A 24,372-nucleotide genomic window follows, 5' to 3' on the forward strand; every position below is an offset into this window, starting at 1 on the left:
CTCGGCTGACTGCTTCCCTCTGTATGCTCTGATCTTAATGTCAAAGCTCACCAGCTGCTCCAACTAAAATAACTTCAATCTTTCTAAGAGAGTATTAGCTTCTCGGTCTTTCTCGGACTTCAAGATGGCGACTGTCGGCCTTGAAATAATTAATTGCAATGATGTTAACGGATAGCTGCCGCCTACGAACTCACTCACGGTACCTTCTGCTTTCGCTAATATAGAAGCTTGTTCCTTCATGGAAAATTACGGCCAGTAACCTGCCGCCCACCAAATTCTTGTACCTCCCCATACCAAGGACACGTTCTCAGCCGGCCGGCCTGATGTTATGTCTTCAATACGAAGAAAAATACAGTCCTTCTATAAGGGCCAGCCTGAGCCGGTTCTCTCCAAGCGAACAACACCTCATAACTAAAACATTACTTTTGACCTAAAAGCATCTCAAGCTGCCGAGGCAGAAACAAAGATGGAGTCTCTCCCGTTTGGGGCCTACAAGGCCCGAAATAAGCATAACTCCATCCGAAATATATTAGCACTCTTATAAAAGGACGGATTACTACTAATACTAAGGAATCTATCCCTTAACATAGATTTATAAGCCCTAAAATGAAAAGAAGGGTAGGGGATTGTGAATAACGCCTTGTAAATAGGCCCTGTCTAAGGTTCTAGTCCTTCTATTAGAGTGATAGCAGACTAAAGTCACCTTCAATCACCTTCACTCAAGAAAAGGGGCAAAAAGTCGGTCAGAACACCCCAACACCACCCAGAAGCATGTGTCAGCCATTGCACTGTTGACCCTCACCTAGCAGGTAGGTAGCCTTCTTGCTTTTGATGTCTGTCTGTTGGAGGGAGGCCTGCACTTCTACTCCCAGCATGCCCCCTGTCCCACACTCCATCAGCATGGAGGCCTCCCCCACCCAGGAGCATGTGTCAGCCATTGCACTGTTCAACAAACAGACTTACAGGTAGGTAGTCATCTTGTATTGGAGCACTGTTTGGAGGTGGGAGGTCTGTATCACTACTGCCAGCATGCCCCTGTCCCACACTCCAGCAGCATGGAGGCCTCCCCCACCCAGGAGCATGTGTCAGCCATTGCACTGTTCAACAAACAGACTTACAGGTAGGTAGCCATCTTGTATTGGAGCAGTGTTTGGGGGTGGGAGGCTAGTATTACTACTCCCAGCATGCCCCCTGTCCCACACTCCATCAGTCTTGAGGACTCCCCCACCCAGGAGCATGTGTCAGCCATTGCACTGTTCAACAAACAGACTTACAGGTATGTAGCCATCTTGTATTGTAGCACTGTTTTGGGGTGGGAGGCCAGTATCACTACTCCCAGCATGCCCCTAGTCCCAAACTCCAGCAGCTTGAAGGCCACCCCCACCCAGGAGCATGTGTCAGCCATTGCACTGTTCAACAAACAGACTTACAGGTATGTATCCATCTTGTATTGGAGCACTGTTTGGGGGTGGGAGGCCAGTATCACTACTCCCAGCATGCCCCCAGTCCCACTCTCCAGCAGCATGGAGGCCTCCCCCCCCTGGAGCATGTGTCAGCCATTGCACTGTTCAACAAACAGACTTATAGGTATGTAGCCATCTTGTATTGGAGCACTGTTTGGGGGTGAGAGGCCTGTTTCACTACTCACAGCATGCCCTCTGTCCCACACTTCATCAACATGGAGGCCTCCCCCACCCAGGAGCATGTGTCAGCCAGTGCACTGTTCAACAAACAGACTTACAGGTATGTAGCCATCTGGTATTGGAGCACTGTTTGGGGGTGGGAGGCCAGTATCACTACTCCCAGCATGCCCCCAGTCCCACACTCCAGCAGCATGGAGGCCTCATCCACCCAGGAGCATGTGTCAGACATCTCACTGTTCTCCCTCAGCTAACAGGTAGGTAGCCATCTTGTATGGGAGGACTGTTTGGGGGTGGGAAGCCTGTATCACGACTCCCAGCATGCCCCCTGTCCCACACTCCAGCAGCATGGAGGCTTCCGTCAACCAGGAACATGTGTAAGCCATTGCACTGTTCAACAAACAGACTTACAGGTAGGTAGGCATCTTGTATTGGAGCACTGTTTGGGGGTGGGAGGCCTGTATCACTACTCCCAGCATGCCCCCTGTCGCACATTCCATCAGCATGGAGGCCTTACCCACCCAGGAGCATGTGTCGGCCATCGCACTGTTCTCCCTCAGCTAACACGTAGGTAGCCATCTTAACTCTTTCTGATGTGTGTGTGTGTGAGACCTGCATCCCTACACAAAGCAACAATTTCATGCAATGCATCGACACCTGACATGTATCAGTGAATGATGTTCCTCTGCACTATGAAATTACACACAGTGTTGCCATCAATAATACTAGTGGAGACTTCATAATTGTGTGTACAGACAGTCAATGAAACACTGATGATACAATACTTGCACAGTGCACAACACTGACCATTCCCCATCTAAACCACATGGTGATGAAGAACTCACTGCTGAGGACCACAACAACGTACAGCAGAGCCAGTCTCCACCCCCGGTACATGGACTCTCAGATGTTGACTCCCAGGACAGTTTGGACGATGAGCTCCAGGCCGGCCCATCTGGTGTGCTACAGACCCAGAGGTCCCAAGTCCCATCCTCTCTACCACCACGTCTGCTGCAACAACAACAGCACAGCAGACCCCTGCAGTCACGGCCTCTGCGAGGCAACAGTTCCGTGGCAGCAGGGCAGGTGGGAGGGCCAGGGTGACCACCAGACCTCGGGAGGAGTGGACCCCATCCCTGGATCACTTCACCAGAGTTGTGGAGTCATTCCAAGAGGTCCAGGTACAAAGTGGCCGGTCTGATGAACTATTAAGGGAGCTCATCCTGCTGATGAGGTCCATCGACAACCACCTTGGACAGATGGTGGACCTCATGGGCCAGCAAGTGGCGATGCAGAGGGACAGGCCTGTGTCCCAAACAACACCACAGCCCCCTCCTGTTGTACCGTAGGATGACAGTGCACCATCCTCCCCTGCGCCAAGAGAGAGGGATGAGTCCCCTGATGCCGCTGGCCAGTCAGCAGACCCCCCACTGCCAAAAATATCAAGGGGGCATCCAAAGAAGGCAAAGCACCTGCCACACGCCAGTCACGGAGCCAGCCCGGATGGCAACCCTCTTCCCCACTGCATTGACTGTTTGGACTGTCTTTCCCCACATTTCCTTGGCAATGGCACTTGTCTGTTGGACTGGGTCACCACATCCATGTAGTGTCTACTCTTGCATCTCACCTGGGCCAGAAAGTGGGACAAGGCTAACCTTCCTGATGTTTGCTCTTCCCTTGCTGCCTCGAGCCCTGAACTTAGTGATTTATCTCCTCCCGCCCAGCTCACAGCTATTAATAACTGGCTGCTAAAGTCGTGCAACAGTTTGGTTCCCCTTAAGAGAGTGACTATTAAACGCGCCCATGCCGCCAACAGATGGTTTACCCCCTTCCTTAGGGACAAAAAGTTGGCGGCACGCAGAGCAGAACGAGCGTGGCGACGTACTTATTGTCCCCTTCTTAAAGCTAACTATTGCCTGGTACTTAACGAATATAAAAGGGACATTCTAAAAGCAAAAACTGACTATTTCTCTGGTAGAATTTTGGCAGCGGAAAATCAATCCAAGGAAATATTCGCCACAGTACACGAGCTCGCTGCCTCCGATAGGGTCATTTCTAAAATCCCCCCTTCTCAATCACTCTGTAACTCCCTCAACTCCTTCTTTATCGAGAAGGTAGCTCTCATTAAGGCCAATATCCCTCCCACATCCCCGACATCGATCTCTGTTCACTCGTCCCCCATTGCTCCTTCCCTCACCCAGCTCCCCCCTTTGACACGTGAAACCCTCCTTCCCTTACTGGCCCGGGTAAAATCAGGTTCACCCCAGGACATCGGACCGGCATTTGCCCTGAAAGAGATCTTTTCCAGCTGTTTCTCCCCTCCCCTCACATTAATCAATCACTCCCTAAAAACTGGTATTGTTCCAAAGGCCCACAAATCAGCTGTCATTATTCCAATTCTAAAAAAGGCAGGTGTTGACCCAACCCTGCCGGCTAACTACCGTCCCATTTCCCTTCTCCCTTACTTGGCGAAGGTCTCAGAGGCTCATGTTACCGGGACTCTGAGTTCCTTTGTGGAGTCCACTGGCCGCCTTTCCTCTTGTCAGGCTGGTTTTCGCCCGCTGCACTCAACCGAGAAGGTGGTAGTTTCGGTGATGGACAAATTGAGGGAGGGCATTGGCACCTGCCTCCCTCAGGCTCTGGTCCTCTTAGATCTGTCCGCCGCGTTCGACACGGTGGACCATGACATTCTGTTGACCCGTGTCGAGGCGGCGGGCATTGGGGGCACGGCCCTTGCCTGGCTCCGGTCCTTTTTAACGGACAGGGAGCAGGCCGTCCACCTGGCAGACTTTGCTGCCCCTTCTCGCAGAGTGACTTGCGGCGTTCCCCAGGGCTCCTCCTTGTCTCCCCTGTTGTTTAATTTATACATCTCACCCCTCATTTTTTCTTTACAGCAGATGGAGGTCTCGGTGTTTAATTACGCCGATGACCTCCAACTCATCTTTAACCTCTCCCATTCCCCCACCTCTGCCCAGAACTTCCAAAGGGTGATGCTCTTCATACAAAACTGGATGAACTGCAACCACCTTAAATTGAATCCAGACAAAACCGAGCTGGTTTTGACTGGGAGTGGTTGCAGTCCTTGGTCCCCTTCTTTCTGGCCCCATTCACTTGGTCCCCCTCCCCTCCCGGTTCCTAAGGTCAAAACCCTAGGCATCTTTATCAACTCCCACCTCTCTCTTCACACGCAGGTTCACTCCGTGGTGTCTTCTTGTTTCTTTTCCCTTCGCACTATTCGTAAGGTTTCCCGTTTCTTTTCTGTTCCCGCCCTTAAGCTCATCCTCATGGCCATGGTGCTATCGCGCCTTGACTATGGGAATGTGGTCTACAATGGCGCCCCGGACTACCTAATCCGCCGACTTCAACTGATCCAAAATCAGGCCGCCCGCCTGATTTATGGTCTCCCTAAATTTCACCACGCCACCCCTCTGTTGCAATCTTTGCACTGGTTACCGGTGAAGGAGAGGGCTCTTTTCAAGTTGGGCTGCATCACTTATCAGGCTAGGTCAGGGACTGCCCCCGCTTTCCTCTGTGAAGCTATATCTTCCTACCTTCCGGCCAGAGAGGTCCGCTCCTCTCACCTAGCTCTCTTGTCAGTTCCTCGCTTCAGGAAGCAGAGGTCCGGGGGAACGAGATTTGCGGTTCTAGCTCCATCTTTTTGGAACTCGCTTCCTTTTTCCCTCAGAGCTTCTGCTTCCTATCTGGAATTTCGCAAACATCTTAAGACCTTTCTATTTTCCAGATCCCTAGCAGTCTAGCCTTTCTCTCTGCCTCCACTGGTCTGCCGCTGTCTAGCGCCATGAAACCGTACCGGTATAAGCGCGCTTAATAAATATGTTAAAATTCAAATTCAAAATTCATCGACCATGACTGTCAACTCACTGCTCATTCCCCACCTTCATGTAAATATACTCGCACAAATCGCATGTCCACTTTACTAGTAAAATACCTGACGCACCAGATTTTGTGCAGTATCTTTTTTAGTACAACATTTTCAGTGCTGACAATGTCCATGATGTGTCCAAATGATGTACTGTATGTAGGGCAGGATTATTCTGAAGCACCTAGGGAGACACAACAGAACCACAGTCACTGGTGTCATTGTGGCATCATAGACAGAACACTACACAAAACATACACAAGACACTACTGGCATACAAGACAATGGGCTGCAGGTGTGAACAAATAGAGGCCAGCATACGTTCCCCATATGGAAAGTCAATGTGACATTAACCACACACAGGTGACTGTGCGTGTGCCTGTCTGTTACATCTGTGCATAGCCATTCACAACAACAGCAACCACATCAAACAATGTACACGTCGTACGTTGTCACCCACCTTCAAGTGAAGTAGCGGTCGATGAGCTGTTGGCGCAGGTCAAGTCCTTCCTCTTCTCCACTGTCCTCATCACTGGACTCAGGTCCTTGAGCAGGTGGTGGCCTTGGTTCCTCACCATCCTCCAGAAGCAGGGGGATCCCCTTGTGGATGGCCAGGTTGTGCAGCATACAGCATGCCACAACAATCTTGCATACCTTCCCAGGCGATTATGCCAGTGCACCTCATGTCCTGTCAAGGCAGCGGAATCTTGACTTCAGCACGCCAAAAGTCCGCTCCAGTACACATCAGGTCCTGCAATGGGCCTCATTATACCGGATGTCAGCCGGGTCCTGGGATTCCTTAGCGGGCTCAACAGCCATTGCCTACTGGGATATGCAGAGTCACCTGTGAATGACAAACACCCATTGCAATGTTGCACAGCCAGAGTGCAGCAGGTAACACACAGCACGCAATATCAGTTGGCATACTCACCCACAATCCAAGCACGTTCGGAATGAAGATTTTTCATCATCCGGGGCACCATGCTGTTCCTCATGACGTACGAATCATGTGCAGAGCCAGGAAATCTTGCACCCCCAAATGGAAATGGTCATGTCCGCAAGGCACACCACCTGCACATTAATAGAATGATAATGTTTACGGTTTCTACAAATGTGCTCTGTTGCCTGTGGTGGCACCAGACCTACATGGGTGCAATCGATGGCACCAACAACATGTGGGATACGCTCAAGGGAATAGAAGTCACCCTTCACACTGGCCAATTCTGCTCCCCAAGGAAAATTAATGTAGCTATTCCTATAGAGCATCATGGCTGCAAGAACATCCCTCAGCACCTGGCTGAACATGGGCTGCAACATCCCTCCAGCACTAGCCACGGTCTCCTAGAAGGAACCAGTTGCAAAAAAGTGGAGGCCTGCCATCACCTTGTATGTGGGTGTGAATGCAGTTGGATAGTGGACAGCTTTTTTAAATCTGTTAAAGTCTACTCTGCCAGAGCAGAGCTCAGATGTGGAGATAGCCGATTGTAGGCTTCAAGACTGGCTAAATTCGGCCATTAATGTTTGTGTTCCCCTCACTCGTTTTGATAACTCACGCGGCGCGGAGGCGCCTAAATGGTTTACACCGGAATTGAGGAAACTAAAACTTGAAGTGAGGCAGCAAGAAAGAACATGGCGCTCCAACTATTGTCCTCAAGCAAGGATCGCTTATTGTTCTACTCGCAAAGCCTACCAAAAAACGCTGCACACTCACAAAACTGCTTATTTCTCTTCTAAAATACTTAACGCCACCAACAAGTCGAAAGAAATTTTCAGGATTGTGACCGAGTTGTGCAATGATGAGAGAACTTCTCCTCCGGTTGTCCCCTCACAATTGCTCTGCAACTCGCTGAATGACTATTTTAATGACAAAATAGTGCTGATTAAGGACACTCTATCCAAACTTCCAGTCTGTGCCCCGATAGACGACACTTTTTTAAACCCTTTTACCTTGCATTCCTTTCCCTTAATCACTCACCAAACCCTTCAAGATTTGCTCACTAGAGTTAAATCAGGATCTCCTCAGGATGCCTGCCCTCCCCAAGTAATGAGAGAAATTGGTCGGGCACTCCCAAGTAGCCTGATTCCATTGCTCAATAACTCCCTCGTGTCAGGGAATGTTCCTAATAGTTTTAAACAGGCCTTATTGATTCCTTTGAAAAAGAAACCTGGCATTGACTCCTCAGACCTTTCTAATTACAGACCAATATCGTTACTGCCTTACTTATCCAAAATATTGGAGGTGCATGTAACCAACTGCCTATCAAGTTTTGTGGAAGCCTCTGGGTATTTACAACCCAACCAGGCAGGCTTTCGGCCTGGTCACTCCACTGAGGCAGTGATATTGGCCGTTCAGAATACTCTAAGGTCTAATGCAGACAGGGACTTACACCAGGCTTTGGTGTTACTGGACCTGTCTGCAGCGTTCGACACGGTTGACTATACCATCTTGGTCAACCGTGTCGAACAGGCCGGTCTTCGGGACTCGGCCTTGGCCTGGCTCAAGTCCTTTATTTCTGGACGTACCCAATCGGTTCGACTAGGTTCCTTTACAGCCCCTAAAAAAATTTCCTTTTGTGGGGTCCCTCAAGGATCCTCCTTGTTCCCTTTATTATTTAATTTGTATATGCGCCCACTGCTATTCTCTCTACGAGAGTTTAAGGTTGATGTATATAACTATGCAGACGACCTGCAGCTGGTCTTTGTGCTAAACTCCCACAATGCTGCCGAGGAATTTCGAGCAACCATGTCTTTTATCCAGAGGTGGATGTCTCTAAACCACCTTAAGTTAAATCCGGGAAAAACGGAGCTCATTCTACCTGGGAAGAGTGAGATCAGTTGGAGTCCTAGTTTTTGGCCATCGGACATGGGCTCGCCCCCAAAAAAATCCCGCACAGTAAAAAGTTTGGGAGTGACTCTTAGTGAGGACCTTACCTTGGTGAGCCAAGTCGGAACTGTGGTCTCCTCGGGGTTCTTTCAATTGAGGAAGATCAGGAAAATAGCACATCTTCTTACAGGTCTGGCTTTAATTCAGACAGTCAGTGCTCTAGTCCTGTCCCACATTGATTTCTCTAATGGCCTCTATCTGGGGGCGCCTATTGGCCAACTTAAAAGATTGCAATACTTGCAAAATCAAGCTGCGAGACTTATCTGCAAAGTACCTAAGTGGGAATCAATCAGACATGGACTAGAGACCTTGCACTGGCTGCCTGTGGAACAGAGAGCCACTTTCAAGGTGGGTTGCATTGTGTTCAAGGCTCTGGAGGGCAAGGGTCCTATGTTCCTTAGATCACTACTGCGCAAATATACACCTTCGCGCAGTCTGAGATCAATCCACAAAGATCTACTCGAGGTCCCTCGTTTCAAAAAGAAACGTCAGGGAGGCAGCAGTTTTCAATTTTTAGCCTCCTCATTGTGGAATTCCCTCCCTTTGACCCTGCGACATAGCAAGGACCTCCTTGCTTTTAGGAAGGCATTTAAAACTCTTCTTTTTTCCCAGGCCTATTGTAAAAAGTGATTGTATCTCTTTTATGCACTGTTATGTTTGATTCTCTCACCAGCGCCAAGAAGCCCCAGGGCGTATGCACGCTTAACAAATAATAAATAACATAACATAACATAACATAACATAGTGACGGCGAGGCTGCAGGTGGGGCTCCAAAATATCACACAGGATCTTCAGTGTTGGCCTGTCCAAGTGGAATTTCTGAATAATTGCAACATTCTCCATGTCCTCCAGCACTGTCAGGTGACGTAGGAGATTTGGCCCCCTCCTAGTTGAGATGTAAATTAGAAAAAGTCAGTGACAACCATCATGAGATGGCCACAGCACATACCATCAACAATGTCATGGAAAAACAAAGACTGCCTGAGAGATGCATAGCACACCAGGTTACATGGGTGGCCTTTTGATACACACAGAGGGCACACCTCTCCACTAACAATACACGAGTGCGACAAACACATTGGTGAATGTGAATGCACACATACTGAACCACACATCACATGTGCACGCCAGGTGCTGTAACATCCGCAAATGTGTCTGAAACTACCATGACTGTATCATACCCATCTGCTGTACCTGTCACACCTCAATGCATCATATAAAGTCTGCACACATCCATCCACACATTCATCACAGTAGCAGGAAAACTTTCAGTTGTGTGCCTGAGCTCATGTGAAAGCACTAGTCTGGTACGATACCATACAGTGACACAAGCCTTGTCAAGGTTAACACTGACCCACAACACATTGATTTCTTCAACATCATTGACACCAGCTCAAGAGTGTCAAGCATCATCAACCATCAAATGCATAAGTAACATGGCAGGGACCACAGACCAAAGTGTGTCACACTGAACGTGCGTCCACCTGTGGGTGACATGGAAGAATGGCATTATGTGTACAAGGATGTGCCCTTCACCATGTTGCTGCTGGGTACTGATACAGTGTTCACGATGGACATAGCCATTTAATGTTACGAAAATGGCGGTACCTACTACCTGGCCCCGGCGGTGTGACACCAGCACCACCCCCTTCACAAGTGCGGTAGCGATTGGCATGGAGACATGTGTAGATGGTTGTGGGCATGATCCACCACCCAAATGGCGGTAGCTACAGCCTGGCCCTGGCCGTGCGACACCAGCACCACCCCCTTCACAAGTGTGGTAGCCATTGGCATATGGACATGTGTAGATGGCGGTGGGCATGCTCCACCGCATGAATCGCGGTAGCTACTGCCTGGCCTCGCGGTGTGACACCAGCACCACCCCCTTCACAAGTGCGGTAGCCATTGGCATATGGACATGTGTAGATGGCGATGGGCATGCTCCGCCACTACGGAGGCGGTCATTGTACACTTTTGAATGATGCTCCATCGCGGTAGCGCACCCCGGACACCCTTGGTGCGTCACCGCCATGGAGCATTGCCTACAGCCAATGGCAGCGATGATCGCGGTGGCATGATGCAGATTTGAAAATCGCTCAAGGTGTGCTCTGCCACCGCAGAGGCGGTCATTGTATACTTTTGAATGATGCACCATCGCGTTAGCGCACCCCGGGCACACGCGGTGCGTCACTGCCATGGAGCATTGCCTACAGCCAATGGCAGCGATGATCGCGGTGGCATGATGCAGATTTGAAAATCGCGGAAGGTGTGCACCGCCACCGCAGAGGAGGTCATTGGATGCTTCTGAAAGAGGCAGATCTGGACAACGAATTGTAGCAGCTTTTCAGCTCCCAAACGACCCAAGGGGGCTATAAATCTGTGGGAGTGAGCCTCACATTTCCACTGCTCACAGAGCCTGCTACCTGGGACCCTCTCCTGCTGTTGCCTGAAGAGCCTGCTGCCTGGGACCCTCTCCTGCTGCTGCCTGAAGAGCCTGCTGCCTGGGACCCTCTCCTGCTGCTGCCTGAACAGCTTGCTGCCTGGGACACTCTCCTGCTGCTGCCTGAAGAGTCTGCTGCCTGGGACCCCTCACCACTCACTTCCAACACAGGTGTTCCATGTCCACAGGGATGGCAAGGACAGAGAAGATCCGTGCCAGTCCATTTACAAGTGAGGAGCTGGAGGTCCTTGTGGACGAGGTGCTGGAACAGTACCCAAGGCTGTTTAGTGGTCCCAATGTAGTGGTAAGTCTCCATGAAGGTATCTGTAGGGCAGGGGGTGTCAGACATGTAGTTGTGCAGCTGCAGTATATACCTGAGGGTGTGGGGTTGTGTAAGACACCGACAGACAAGCTGTCTCCAGGGCGAGGGAGTGTGTGTGTCCCAATGTCACTCTTTTCTATGCCTGTACTTTTATGTGTGAGTGGGGTGTGTTACATTGTCAGCCATAAAGAGCCAACGGATGTTAGCCATGTAGGGGCAGGATGGTAATTGCTTGTGTGAATATTTCAGTGTGCCCCTGTAGTCTGAGTCAGTATGACCCACAGAGTAGGTTCAGTGGCTGCCCATCCAAACGATAAAACATCACCAGACATGCTCCTGTTCCTTCAAACTGAATTTTAGATATGCACCATCTTTGCCCTGCATAATTTCAGACTTACACACTTCTGTCAATTCATATTGTGTTGAGGCATCCTGCATTTGTAAGATTATCATGGAGCCTATACGCCCCAATGTGTGCATGCAATCACAAATGTTTGGGCCATGCAGAGTGCCCTTGTGAGGGGTCCCCCAGTTTTGGAGGGAGGGAGGTTACAGTGAGTCCTGAGTCTGTGTCTTGCTACTGTACTGATAGATGTTGTTATCTGACATTTTGTAAATGTTCGTTTACCCTTCTTTTCTCTCATACCTGCAGCTCAAGGTACACCAGCGTAAGGCCCTGTGGAGGACCATTGCAGAAAAGGTGCGAGCCCTGGAGGTTTCCAACAGACGACGCACCCACTGTCACAAGAGGTGAGAAGACATCAGCCGGCTGGCAAAGCAAGTGGCAGAGATGACCTTGGGGATACTACCACGCACAGGGCGTTTTGCACGGCGCAGCATGACTTCACTGATGGGCCGCATACTGGCAGAGACTCATCCAGACCTGGATGCACATCTGAAGGAGCATCGGCATTAAGGCAGGGGTGGTGAGTACCTGGGAAGGGTGACTTTCACTGGGAGTGGATGCATGTGTAAAGGGCCTGTGGCAGCGGTGACCCATGTGATGTGCATGTGTTGCTATGCTGTGCTGTGTGATTTGAGTGGCTATGTGATGTGTGCTTGTATGAGGCATTGGGCCACCCTGGCCTTACTGAGCTGATCCTCCCTGCTGTCCTTTCGCATTGCCAGATGTGTTGGTCTCCACATGGTCATTCATCATTGGGATAGTGGGGGGAATCTATATTGTGGTGAACTGCAGTGTCAACTTTCTGAGTGTGACTTCCTGTATGCCTACTTTGCATGCACCATGATGGTTGAGGCCCACAGATCTGACAACAATGTGACCCAGATTACCACATGGTGCTTGCTATGGCCGACTTGGCATTGTGGCCTGTAATGTCATAATAGGTGTGTGTGTTGTCCCTTCCTGTTCCCTGAAGGTCTGTCAGTGGCAATAAGTGTTGTACCCACATCATGTTCCTAGGGCAGGTCAAGTTGGGGGGGGGGGCACTCAATCTACGGGCAGGGTGTATTGCTGTGTGGCATCAACATGCCTCACTCCTGACAGTTATTCTGCGTTACAGGCACTGTTGTGGCCGATGTAGTGTGTTGCTGCATAGTGATTGCAGGGTGTGGTGGTTACCTTGTAGATTTGGGCCTCTCCTGTACTGCATTGATTTGAATTTGTGTGACCAGATGATGACACTTACACAACCCTGTATCTCTCTCTAATGCAGATTCTCAAGAGATCACAGAGGAAAATGAACCAGAAACCAGTTGTGGCGAGAGTAGCACTACAGCTGCAGCGGAGGCAAGTGACACTGAGCCCACCAGCGCATCTGAGGGCGACAGAAGTATGCAGGATGGATCCGTGGCTGAGACACAGAGTACCACATCATCTGATGCCAGCGGGGATGCATCCATTTTGGCAGGCACAGGGGATGGGGAGTCTGCATCATCATCTACCACCCAGTGGCCATTGCCCAGCCTCCAATCCACTTCCTCTGGGGCTGCCCGTATCCGTGTCACTAAGAGGGGATGAGTCACATTCACACCTGGCACCGCTGCACCTGCACCTGTCCCCCCTGCTGCCCTCACTCCAGAGTGTGTAGAGCTCCTGCGCCCTGCTCAATGCCTTCAGTGACCATGACAAGAGATTAGGCCAGGTAATTGCACACATGGAGGGCATACACTCTGACTTGAGTGGGCTACACCGTACAGTCCAGGCATTGTCATCCACAGTCACATCAGCCCTTCAACAGGCACATGCTCCGATTGCAGCTCAGGTGCCTTTGTCCACCCCCCAGTCAGCGGCCACATCAAATGACAGTGACCACGGTTCGCCTGCGTCAACGAAAAGGTACAGCACAAGGAGCACACAACAGACACAATCCAAATCGTCCTGCCCACAGACACCATTGCCACTGAAGAGCATGTCCACCCCAGAATGCACAGGCAGGAGCCAGTCAGGGAAGAGCAAGGCCTGAAGAGCAATCAGGCAGACATCAGGCTCACATGCCGCAGAGGCATCACCAGCAATAGACTCTCCTGTCACTAAAACATCACACAAACCTACCCATGCAGTGTCTGTGCCCACTGAGGAGTTGTTGCATATCAGGGGTACACCTAGGAAGAGCACAGGGACATATCCACCCACCTCATCTACCCCAATTCCACGACCATTGCTGCAGGTGGAGGAGGGCACTGTAGAGAACACCCCTGGCAAGAAATCAAAGGAGGGCACTGTAGGGGATACACGTGGCAAGAAGGCAAACGAGGGAACTGTAGGGGGTACACCTGGCAAGAAGGCAAAAGAGAGCACTGTAGGGGATACACCTAGCAAGAAGGCAAAGGAGGGCACTGTAGGGGATACACCTAGGAAGAAGGCAAAGGAGGACACTGTAGTGACCAGCCCTGGCAAGAAGGCAAAGGAGGGCACAGTAGTGACCAGTCCTGGCAAGAAGTCGAAGGAGGGCATTGTAGGGGATACACCTGGCAAAGAGGTGAAGGTGATCCAGAGACGTAGCCAGACCAAGCGTCCCGCGGGATCCAGCACATCTCCGGAGGTGGTGCCAGTATCTGCACCTGATGTGGGACAGTTGGGGTGTGTGCCAGTTGTGTCATCACCACTTCCCATCAACCCCAAGACAGGGAAGTCATTTCATATTCCAAAAAGTGGATGGGCACCCCCCAACCTCTCCCACCCACACTGTGTCAGAGGTCTGCATGACTCCACCTCCACGTGCCACTATGCCACCTTGTCCACACAGCCCTCCAGCTTGCAAAGACACTGTTAGCACCACATCACCTGGGGCTCTGTCAACACAGTCAAGTGGGCCTGCTGTCCCCAACACACAGCCAGGTACAAGTCCGCATGACAGCCAGGAGTGAGTTGACATCCCCCTCATACACCTGTGCCTCATACAGATGTGCTAGTCCTGAACATTGTTTAGTATATGGGTGTGCTGCTGGCCCTGTTGCTCTGCTGTGTTGGCCTCTCACCTGTGCAGCCTCTCATGTACTTGCTGGCTCACCTGTCATGGAAACTGGCCCTGTTGCTCTGCTGTGCTGTACCCTCCCCTGTGCAGCCTCTCATGTACTTGCTGGCTCACCTGCCATGGACACTGACCCTGTTGCTCTGCTATGCTGTACTCTCCCCTGTGCACCCTCTCATGTACTTGCTGGCTCACCTGCCATGGACACTGGCCCTGTTGCTCTGCTGTGTTGGGCTCTCCCCTGTGTACTGGCCTTCCTGTTTGTGTTTCACCTGTGCATAGTATCTTGCATTTGTATGTCATTTTGTGCCTTGCTGTTGTATACTATTGTTCTACTGCTACATCTGTGCAATATGTGAATAAATACAGTTACTTCTGTTGTGTGTTTTGTCAGTTTCCTTGCTGATTAAAGTTATTTTTCTGTTTGCATTTGATTGGCTGTGCCCCATGCTCTATGTATCACTTCAACATTGCAAGGCTCTTTGCAGACATCAGATTTGTAGGCAGGGGTGACAGGGTCTTCAGTCCATTCTGACCCTGACAATAGTGTAATCTGCAGTTATCTTCTAAGTGATTTGCTATTGTTGGATACACTGTTCACATGTCAGGTTGTGGGACACTGCCAGTACAGGGTGTGATGCTGTGCAAAGGTTTAGAAGCAGGTTGGGATATGTCATGATGTATGTGTGTGGATTCCTTTATGTGTCCTTTATGAATCCGAACCCGTTCCCAGGATGCTTGTATCCGGTCCAGGGAAGACATGGCTTGACAGTTCGGGCTGGACTGTTCCCATGAGGCACAGGGTCAGACTGATTTGCATATGGCCATGTCTGTACTGGGGTGGCTGAGTGAGCTAAAGAATGGTGATGGATTAAACCCAGATCAGTTGACTGGGGATGAGTGTTTGATTTGCTCAAACGCTCCGTCCATCATCCCCTTTTGTATCACTTTGTTCGCCCTAAATTGGCACAGTATGCTCAGACTTGAGTCCCATGCTCACTTGGCCACTGGATTCAAGATAGCCTGGCTGATGAGGATTGTGAATCCGAAACCGGTCCCAGGATGCTTGTTTCCGGACCAGGGAAGACATGGCTTGACAGTTCGGGCTGGACTGTTCCCATGAGGCACAGGGTCAGACTGATTTTTATATGGCCATGTCTGAACTGGGGTGGCTGAGTGAGCTAAAGAATGGTGATGGATTAAACCCAGATCAGTTGACTGGGGGTGAGTGTTTGATTTGCTCAAACGCTCCGTCCATCATCCCCTTTTGTATCACTTTGTTCGCCCTAAGTTGGCAGGGTATGCTCAGAAGTGAGTCACTTGCTCACCTGGCCACTGGATTCAAGATAGCCTGGCTGATGAGGATTATGAATCCGAAACCGGTCCCAGTATGCTTGTTTCCGGTCCAGGGAAGACATGGCTTGGCAGTTCGGGCTGGACTGTTCCCATGAGGCACACGGTCAGACTGATTTGCATATGGCCATGTCTGAACTGGGGTGGCTGAGTGAACTAAAGAATGGTGATGGATTAAACCCAGATCAGTTGACTGGGGGTGAGTGTTTGATTTGCTCAAGCGCTCCGTCCATCATCCCCTTTTGTATCACCCTGTATCGTGAGAGACACACATGTGTCATCCAGGAGTTGTATGCCTGTTGTTTGTTTTGTCTTACCCTGTGTATAAGATTGTATGCACTTGTGTGAGCTGTTTGTAGTGCACTCTGCTGTGTGTTGGTGTGCCCAAGCTGTTGTGTGTGACTCCTCCTTGTTTTTTTGTAAGTTTGAAGTGTGCAAAGTGTGTGAGTTGCGCATCAGTGTTGTGTTTGATTGATCCTCAATGTGTCTTGGGTGTGTTTGTGTAGACTGTGTGGCCCTGCTGCTCCACACTGGCATTGTGTTTGTGTTTGTCATGCATTGCAGGCACATGGTGGTTTTTCTCCTCCTGTATGGCATGGTGTGTATGGTGTTACGCCATCCTCTATGCCTGCCACTTGTGCATTGCCATTGTGGGTCTTCCCTCCCTCTATTTGTGTGTGGTACACCCATTACATATCTACTACTGACATGCAGGGTATTTCACTTTGATGTCAGCTGTCCCCTTGGTGTCCATGTTTGTGTGCCTCCCCATCACTTCATTTGTGAGCTTGTGCTTTGTGGTGCAGTTCTTGGGCCATAAGCGTTGTTCCACTCTGGACATTGCCTGAATGGTTTATGTGCACTGTCCTTGTGCTATTAGTCGCTCTGTAGTGGTCATGTGCACTTCAGCTGTGTGTGCTGCCCAGTGCTCTGGTGGAGATGGCTTGGCTCTTGTGTCCCAGAGTTGTGCATGTGTAGTTGTTGTGTTGGATGTGTTGGTGTTGGCTGTGGTATTGCTTCAGATCCTGGGTGTGCTGTTGTATTTGTGCAATGCTGATTTGTGGTGTGTGTGATGTGGTTGTGTTACTCATGTGTGTATGTAGCTGTTGTGCTTGTTATGCACACACTGCTTGTTCACCATACAGTGCTGTGTGTATGTGGCCTTGGCATTGCCTGATATGCATCCCCTGATGCCTTGTGGTGTTTGTTGATTGGTGTTTGATGTGCATCTGTGGTCGGTTTGATGTGACAGTGTGTGTTTGTCCTGATGTACTTCTTGTGTGATTTGTGTTATGGTGTGTGGGTTTTGTTCCTGAGTGATGATGTTGTGTACTCCTGTTGTGTCTGTGCTCCCATTGCTTTTCCCCAGTTGGGAGGACAGGGTATGTCTGTTTCTGTTGGAGTTAAGTATGTGTTTCTGTAGTGTTTGTGTGTTGTTCTTGTGCAGGTATTTGTTTAGTTGTCCCTGTGTGTGTGTTGTGTTTGTGGCTACACCCAGCGTGTGTGTTTGTTTCTGTGTGTACGTGCTGGCAAGGATTGTGAGCCTTCAGTGTGCGTGGCACTGGTGTTGTGTGTTCCTTGTCAGCCACTGCTGCAGTGGCTGTCTCCCTGGTTGTGTGCTGTGTGGTGCAGAGAGTATGTATTGTGCTTGTTGTTGCAGTTATGTTGGTGTGCATGGGAGTGCACGGGATGGGCACCTGGCCTGTGACTTGATGGGGTGTGTTGCAGTGTGGTTTGGGGTGGTGTGGCCATGTGGTGTTTGTGCCCTGCCTATGCCTTGGAGTGGCCCTGCCTTCTGCATAGTGTGCATGTGTTGACCGCAGTGGTGACGTGACCAGGACCGGGACGATGCTGCTGGTTGGCGGACGATGTGTGTCCTGGATGCTGAGGGGTGCTTTGTTGTCAGGTGGGTGATGTGTGGGTGCCCTTGTGGATGTGTTGTGACCCCCAGCAGGGTGTCTGTGTGGTGATTGGACCCTGTGTCAGCCTGTATGTTGTGTGTTACATTTGTGTAGTTGCGTACCTGCGGCGGCATCCGGGGGCCCATATGACGATAGTGTTGTAGGAGGAACATCACCGTATGCATATGGAGGGCTGGGTTCATGGCGTTCAGGACCCGGTCCTGGCTAACTTACTCCCAATGTCAAGTTTACGCCAGCTCAGACTGGGCGGTGTCTCCGCTGCGGTGCGTCGATTTGTTTGGGCCATCCTCATTTTTTGAGCAGGCGGAGGTCATTCCGGACGGCGGAGAGTCTCGATTGGCTCCCACCGCCGCGGTGGCGGGCGCACTTTGATGGCTGTGCGCAGTGCTCTGCGGCGGACGGGAAATGACCTATGTTTTGCTATCCTAATGTGGCGGACGTGAGTTCCGCTGCTCGCGGGCAGAAAAAGCTGTTTTTCTGCCACGCCACCACCGCGGTGGTGCCACCGCCCGACATCCTAATGGGCCCCTTTGTACGACTGCTGATTAGTGCAGCTCACATGCAAAGACAGAAAACCTTGGCGAAATAAAAGCATTTATCCTCAATAAAGCTAACCTCAACATGACATTCTTTTTATGCAAAGTCCTGTCTACTTTTTATAGTGGATAGGGTTTTGGATCAAACATAAAGGGTGGTTGCATGGGAGCTATTTCGTACTGCCCTTGAAATGCTCTCTTGATGCTAGGTAAGCAGAGCAGTGCTTGTGCTACTTTTGGGTTAAAATTAAATTTGAAATCTAAATATGTTACTCTGATTTTGTCACTTCTGTGACGCAAACCCAGTCCAAAATGTTTGTAAATATACCCAAGGTATATATAGACGGACAGGGAGAGAGACAGATAGATAGACATGCAGAGAGACAGATAGAGAGACAGGCAGACAGACAGATAGATAGACAGGCAGAGAGACAGATAGATAGACAGGCAGAGAGAAAGATAGATAGACAGGCAGAGAGACAGATAGATAGACAGGCAGTGAAACAGACAGACAGACAGACAGACAGTAAGATAGACAGACAGACAGACAGATAGATAGACAGACAGTGAGATAGATAGACAGACAGACAGACAGACAGACAGACAGATAGATAGATAGATAGATAGATAGATAGATAGATAGATAGATAGATAGATAGATAGATAGATAGATAGATAGATAGATAGATAGATAGATAGATAGATAGATAGATAGATAGATAGATAGATAGATAGATAGATAGACAGACAGACAGACAGACAGGCAGGCAGGCAGGCAGGCAGGCAGGCAGGCAGGCAGGCAGGCAGGCAGGCAGACAGACAGACAGACAGGCAGGCAGGCAGGCAGGCAGACAGACAGACAGACAGACAGACAGACAGACAGACAGACAGACAGACAGACAGACAGACAGACAGACAGATAGATAGATAGATAGATAGATAGATAGATAGATAGATAGATAGACAGATAGATGTTCCTGAAAGCTTCAGGTCAAAGCCTCACCTTAAAAAGATAAAGGGATTTAAGAATGCATCCAAGTGTATCCACGAGGATTCAAAACAAATACACTGAACATGTGGCAGGTTTTATATTTGTTTGGAAAGCAATAGCTGAATTCTCGGTCCCCCATAAGCTTTTTCTGACAGAAGCTTTACTTCATGTGCCCAATTCATTAGATAGAACTTGAGGCTCAGACCACTATAAAATTAGTTTTTATCCTTCTGAGTTTTTGTCTGAATGACAAAAAAAATGATAGCCAGGAGAAAGAAAGAGGAAAAGGGATACAAGCTGCTTGTTGTGCAAGTGACTGAACAGAAACAAAATGTGTTATCTGGCTATAATTACCATATTGAAACATGATGTGTGTAAGCTTTCCTCAAGGAAAAGAGATGTAAAATGTTGTTTTTAAACCCTGCCCGGTTCTATGCAGTTAGGGATTAAAATTTGTGCTTTTAACCCACTGATGAATTTGTGAGATTCATTAAGATGTAGTATATATGGATTTATAGAAGGGTAATGGGAGAGTGATACATAATGTGGAGTCTCCCCCCGATCAAATAAAAAACAAAATGCATTGGCTCCTGTCAATCTCCCCACCACTTCTTGTGTCACTGGGTGCACAGGTTTTGGAGGGAGGGGGCGGACAGGACACACACACGCCCACATACACATAACACGCACAGCCATGCATTCACACGCACAAACACATCCATTTACAACACTCTTTCCAAACATTCATATGCATGCACGCACACACCAAAGATTAATTTAAAAGAAAACACATTTACCTGCAGCCAACTCTGCCTCTGAGGTTCCTGAAGGCTAGGAACTGCTGCATTCCTTTGCCGGCTGCCCTAAGGTCAGCCAAAGAGGGAAGGCAGCAATCCCAACTTCATCACAAAGTGGGTATGGGGTTTATGAGACTGCTACCCCACCCCACTCTGTGATGAAGTGTCACTGATTCACACTCAACCCTGGGTGCATCAGGGCTTAAAACTGAAGCATTCAGGTGCAAGGCAATCAGTGACGCGACTCCTTGTCACTGAGGATAGGGCTTCAGGGACCTTTGCTGAGCTGAGGACGTCACACTAACAGAAGCAGTAGTTGCATGGATTTTGCACAAAGACAACTATGTGTAGGATTATGGGACTTTAGTATATAGGGACTGATTTGTCCTACCAACCTAGTTCCCATGAGCCTGGGACCGACTAGCTTTAGTGACTCACTTGCCCACCTACTCACTCACAGAGGAGCAAGTGATTAGACACCCCAGAACACAACACTCCCCACTCTCTCAGGAATCGTGGTTGCAAGACACACCCCTTTGCTCACACTCTTGCACTTGTCCACAATAAGATCTGACAGAGACACAAACAAATTTAAAATATTTATTTTAAGTAACATGCTGTAATATGTAGTATATGAGCCACAATAAGCAGGAAAATGCATAACACAAATACGGACAACATAGAAAGTAGTCCATAAATCATAAAAGGAGTGGTCATAGTGAGATGGAGCATTGCCTAACCTCCCTCCCCTTGTATAGGAGCAGGATGATTACATTTTAGAAGATCTCTGGGTGTTTTCTGCAGACCCCGTACCTCAGTCTATAGATGGTAGATCTATAGCATAGGTGCTGTCATGCTCTTCTTCCTGAAAAGGTCCCTCTCCAAGTGTTCGCTACCTTTCTGGGTATTCCATTAAGACCAAAGTACGTATTCCCAAACAACAGCTGCATATGTATGTTTTGTCTGTGCTAGGGCCTGACAAGAACAGTATAACAAGGGGCATTGTTGTTCGACCTTGTGCACAATGTTCAGACTAAATCCCAGGAACCTGCAAAGAGTGAACACAGCAGTAGGTTCTCATGTGAAAATATCAAAAGAGGTATTTGCAAAATAAACTTGTGTAGTGATGTTTGCAAAATGGCGGACAGCCTGCAGCAAGCTCATGCTAACTTAGGGAAGACAACAATGTCCCCATGGGCCACATGACACCCTCCTCTTGGTCAGAAAATTAGCCCTGCACTAATACAGATGTCACTGGTAAGCAGAGCCAAAGCATCTCCATCAGGGGACAATTAGGATTTAAGATTCCAATGCAGGACCATGATATGAAGTCAAAGGGAAGAAGAAAATGTTGACAGCAAAAATATATCCAAATACAGTGTATCCTCCGGGTCAAAAACATTGCCAGGACAAGTGGAATGCCATGAGCTCCTGTAAGGTGTCAGAACCAATTATATTAAAAAGTGATGCCATCCAATTAAGAAATTCAAAGGAACAAACGTGCTCCTAATATGCTGAAGCCGCAAGGAGCATTCCAGGGCAACCTGTGTTGATCTCAATGAAACTCAGATTCAATTAGCGCTGTGCACAGGCACAGGTACTCGCTTCGTCTGCTGGCCTTAGTAAAGAGTTGTACACAAGCTGCATACCCATGGATCAGCCCTGCCTATGGGACATCAACAACAGACCCATCAACAGCTCATAATCCAGGGCAGCGTGTGTCGTAGTGGACCGGCAGATGTCAAGGGCACATTGAAAAGGGCACCGGATGCAATAGAACACAGGTTGTGCACACGTGAAATAGGAATAACGGAAGGTCAGCCAAAAGCGGATGTGAAGAGTTCCCAATGGCTTCAAACCAAAAAAGCTGCTGCATCTGATCACATTACAGCTGCAACCATGCCTGACTGGATAGTACCACAGATCAAGCATCCATTGCAGAACAGCAATAGAAGTAACAGCACGCCACTAATCAGGAGGAGCAGCAGGGAACACCCTCTGAATACGCTGGAAAAAATAGTATGAATAAAACCAGGTGTTACTTCAAATATAGTCTGAAATCATGTAAAAAGGCCCGATCCACAACTTTAAAAAAGTGTGCGAGGCCTGCTGTATCAAACGCATTACAAATTGGATGAATTAATTTCCCGGAGTGTAGGGGGAGATTTGTGTTTAGTAAATATTGCATTTAACTAGATGTTCCTGCCACCTGAAATTCTATGGTCTCGCAAGGGGAAATGAGAGCGACTTCTTGTTGAAACAACAGCGCTTTGAGTCTGCTTAGCTAATTAAAATCTGTTTTCAAAGTTGGAATGGAAGGCCACAGCGAACTATCTACACTGCAGTGGGGGGTGGCGAAATAGGCCATTTGTGCAACAAGTAATGCAATGTGAAACTGTTACTATGTAAGGGATGCCTGCCCATAAACTGCAGCAGTTCTGATTGTTGAGAATGAGATAGCTGCCGTTAGAAAGCAAAGTGAGAGTGAAAATAATAACAGAAACCTGGGTTTCTTTTAAAACAGAAGATAGATTAGGTGCTGAAACGGTGGAAGCACTATGGCGTTTTACTTGTTTGCAATCAAGGGAGTGTCTCACTGTAGAGACAAATTCTTCCCTGTAAGGAAACCGTCCTTCTATGCACGCTGACAACAGAAACAAATGGCAAGGACCACAATTCATGTGTGAAAATACTCCAGAGGGGATTGTATCTACCTATAGGATAATGTTTCCTGCAAGCTGTAAACTAGAAAAGTGAGATGGGCAATTAAATAACTAGTTCACTGACACAACATCGATGTAAAAAATATCAATGTAAAACATTATGAGTAAAAACAACAAAAATATCAACTCTAATACTTAAGCAGGTAAATACAAAAATATAAACTAAAAAGTATTGATATAAAAAATATACATGTATACAATATCGACTTTTATATAAATATAAAATAAAATAATATAAATTAAATATATTAAATATTAAATATAATGTCAACAAATTAAAATACATGTAATATACATTTTAATAAGATATGACAAATAAACTTTAAAAAATATTAAACACACAAACAATAATTTATACATATATATATATTTACTTTAAAACAATGTATAAACTATTGTTTTTAATTTATATTCAATATTTAAAATAATATAAAAAATAACAATACATATTAATGATTTAAACTATATAAAAACAAAAATCCATAATAAATTAAAACATTAAACTAATACAAAATATTTCAACTTAAATTTCACAATACAATCAGTGCAACAGTAGGGAAAGTATAGGATAGTAAAAGGGATGAAATACCTATTCCCACTCCAGTGAGTGCAAAAGTAGGGTGAGTTTTGGATAGCAGAGGAACTAAATTTACTTTTCCAATTCCAGTGACTGCAATAGTAGGGAAAGTGTTGGATAGCAGAGGGGTAAACATTACTGTCCCCATCTCATGAGTGCAACAGTAGGGAAAGTGTTGGATAGCAAAGGGGTAACATTTACTATTCCCACTCCAGTGACAGCAACAGTAGGGAAAGTGTTGGATAGTGGAGGGGCAAACATTACTATTCCCACTCCAAAGAGTGCAACAATAGAGACAGTGTTGGATAGAGGACGGGTAAAAATTACTATTCCCACTCCACTGAGTGCAATAGTGTTGGATAGCGGAAGGTACATTTTTTAATTTATATTAAAAGTTTAAAATAATATTAAAAAATATCATATACAATAATTATTTAAAATATAAAAAACAAAAATATATAATAAATTAAAATATTAAACGAATAAAAAAAATATTTAAACTTAAATTTCACAATACAATCAGTGTAACAGTCGGGAAAGTGTTGGATAGCAAAGGGGTAAAAACAAGTATTCCCAATCCAGTGAGTGCAAAAGGAGGTTAAGTGTTGGATAGCAGAGGAATTAAATTTACTTTTCCAATTCCAGTGAGTGTAACAGTAGGGAAAGTGTTGGATAGTGGAGGGTTAAAAATTACTATTCCCACTCCAAAGACTGCAACAGTAGGGAAAGTGTTGGATAGCGAAGGGGTAAAAATGAAAATTCCCACTACAGTTGCGTCAACAGTAGGGAAAGTGTTTAATAGCGGAAGGGCACAATTTACAATTTACCACTCCAAAGTGTGCAATAGTAGAGAAAGTGTTGGATAGAAGAGGG

The sequence above is a fragment of the Lissotriton vulgaris genome, chromosome 11 (genome assembly GCF_964263255.1).
Source record: "Lissotriton vulgaris chromosome 11, aLisVul1.2, whole genome shotgun sequence".
NCBI lineage: Eukaryota > Metazoa > Chordata > Amphibia > Caudata > Salamandridae > Lissotriton > Lissotriton vulgaris.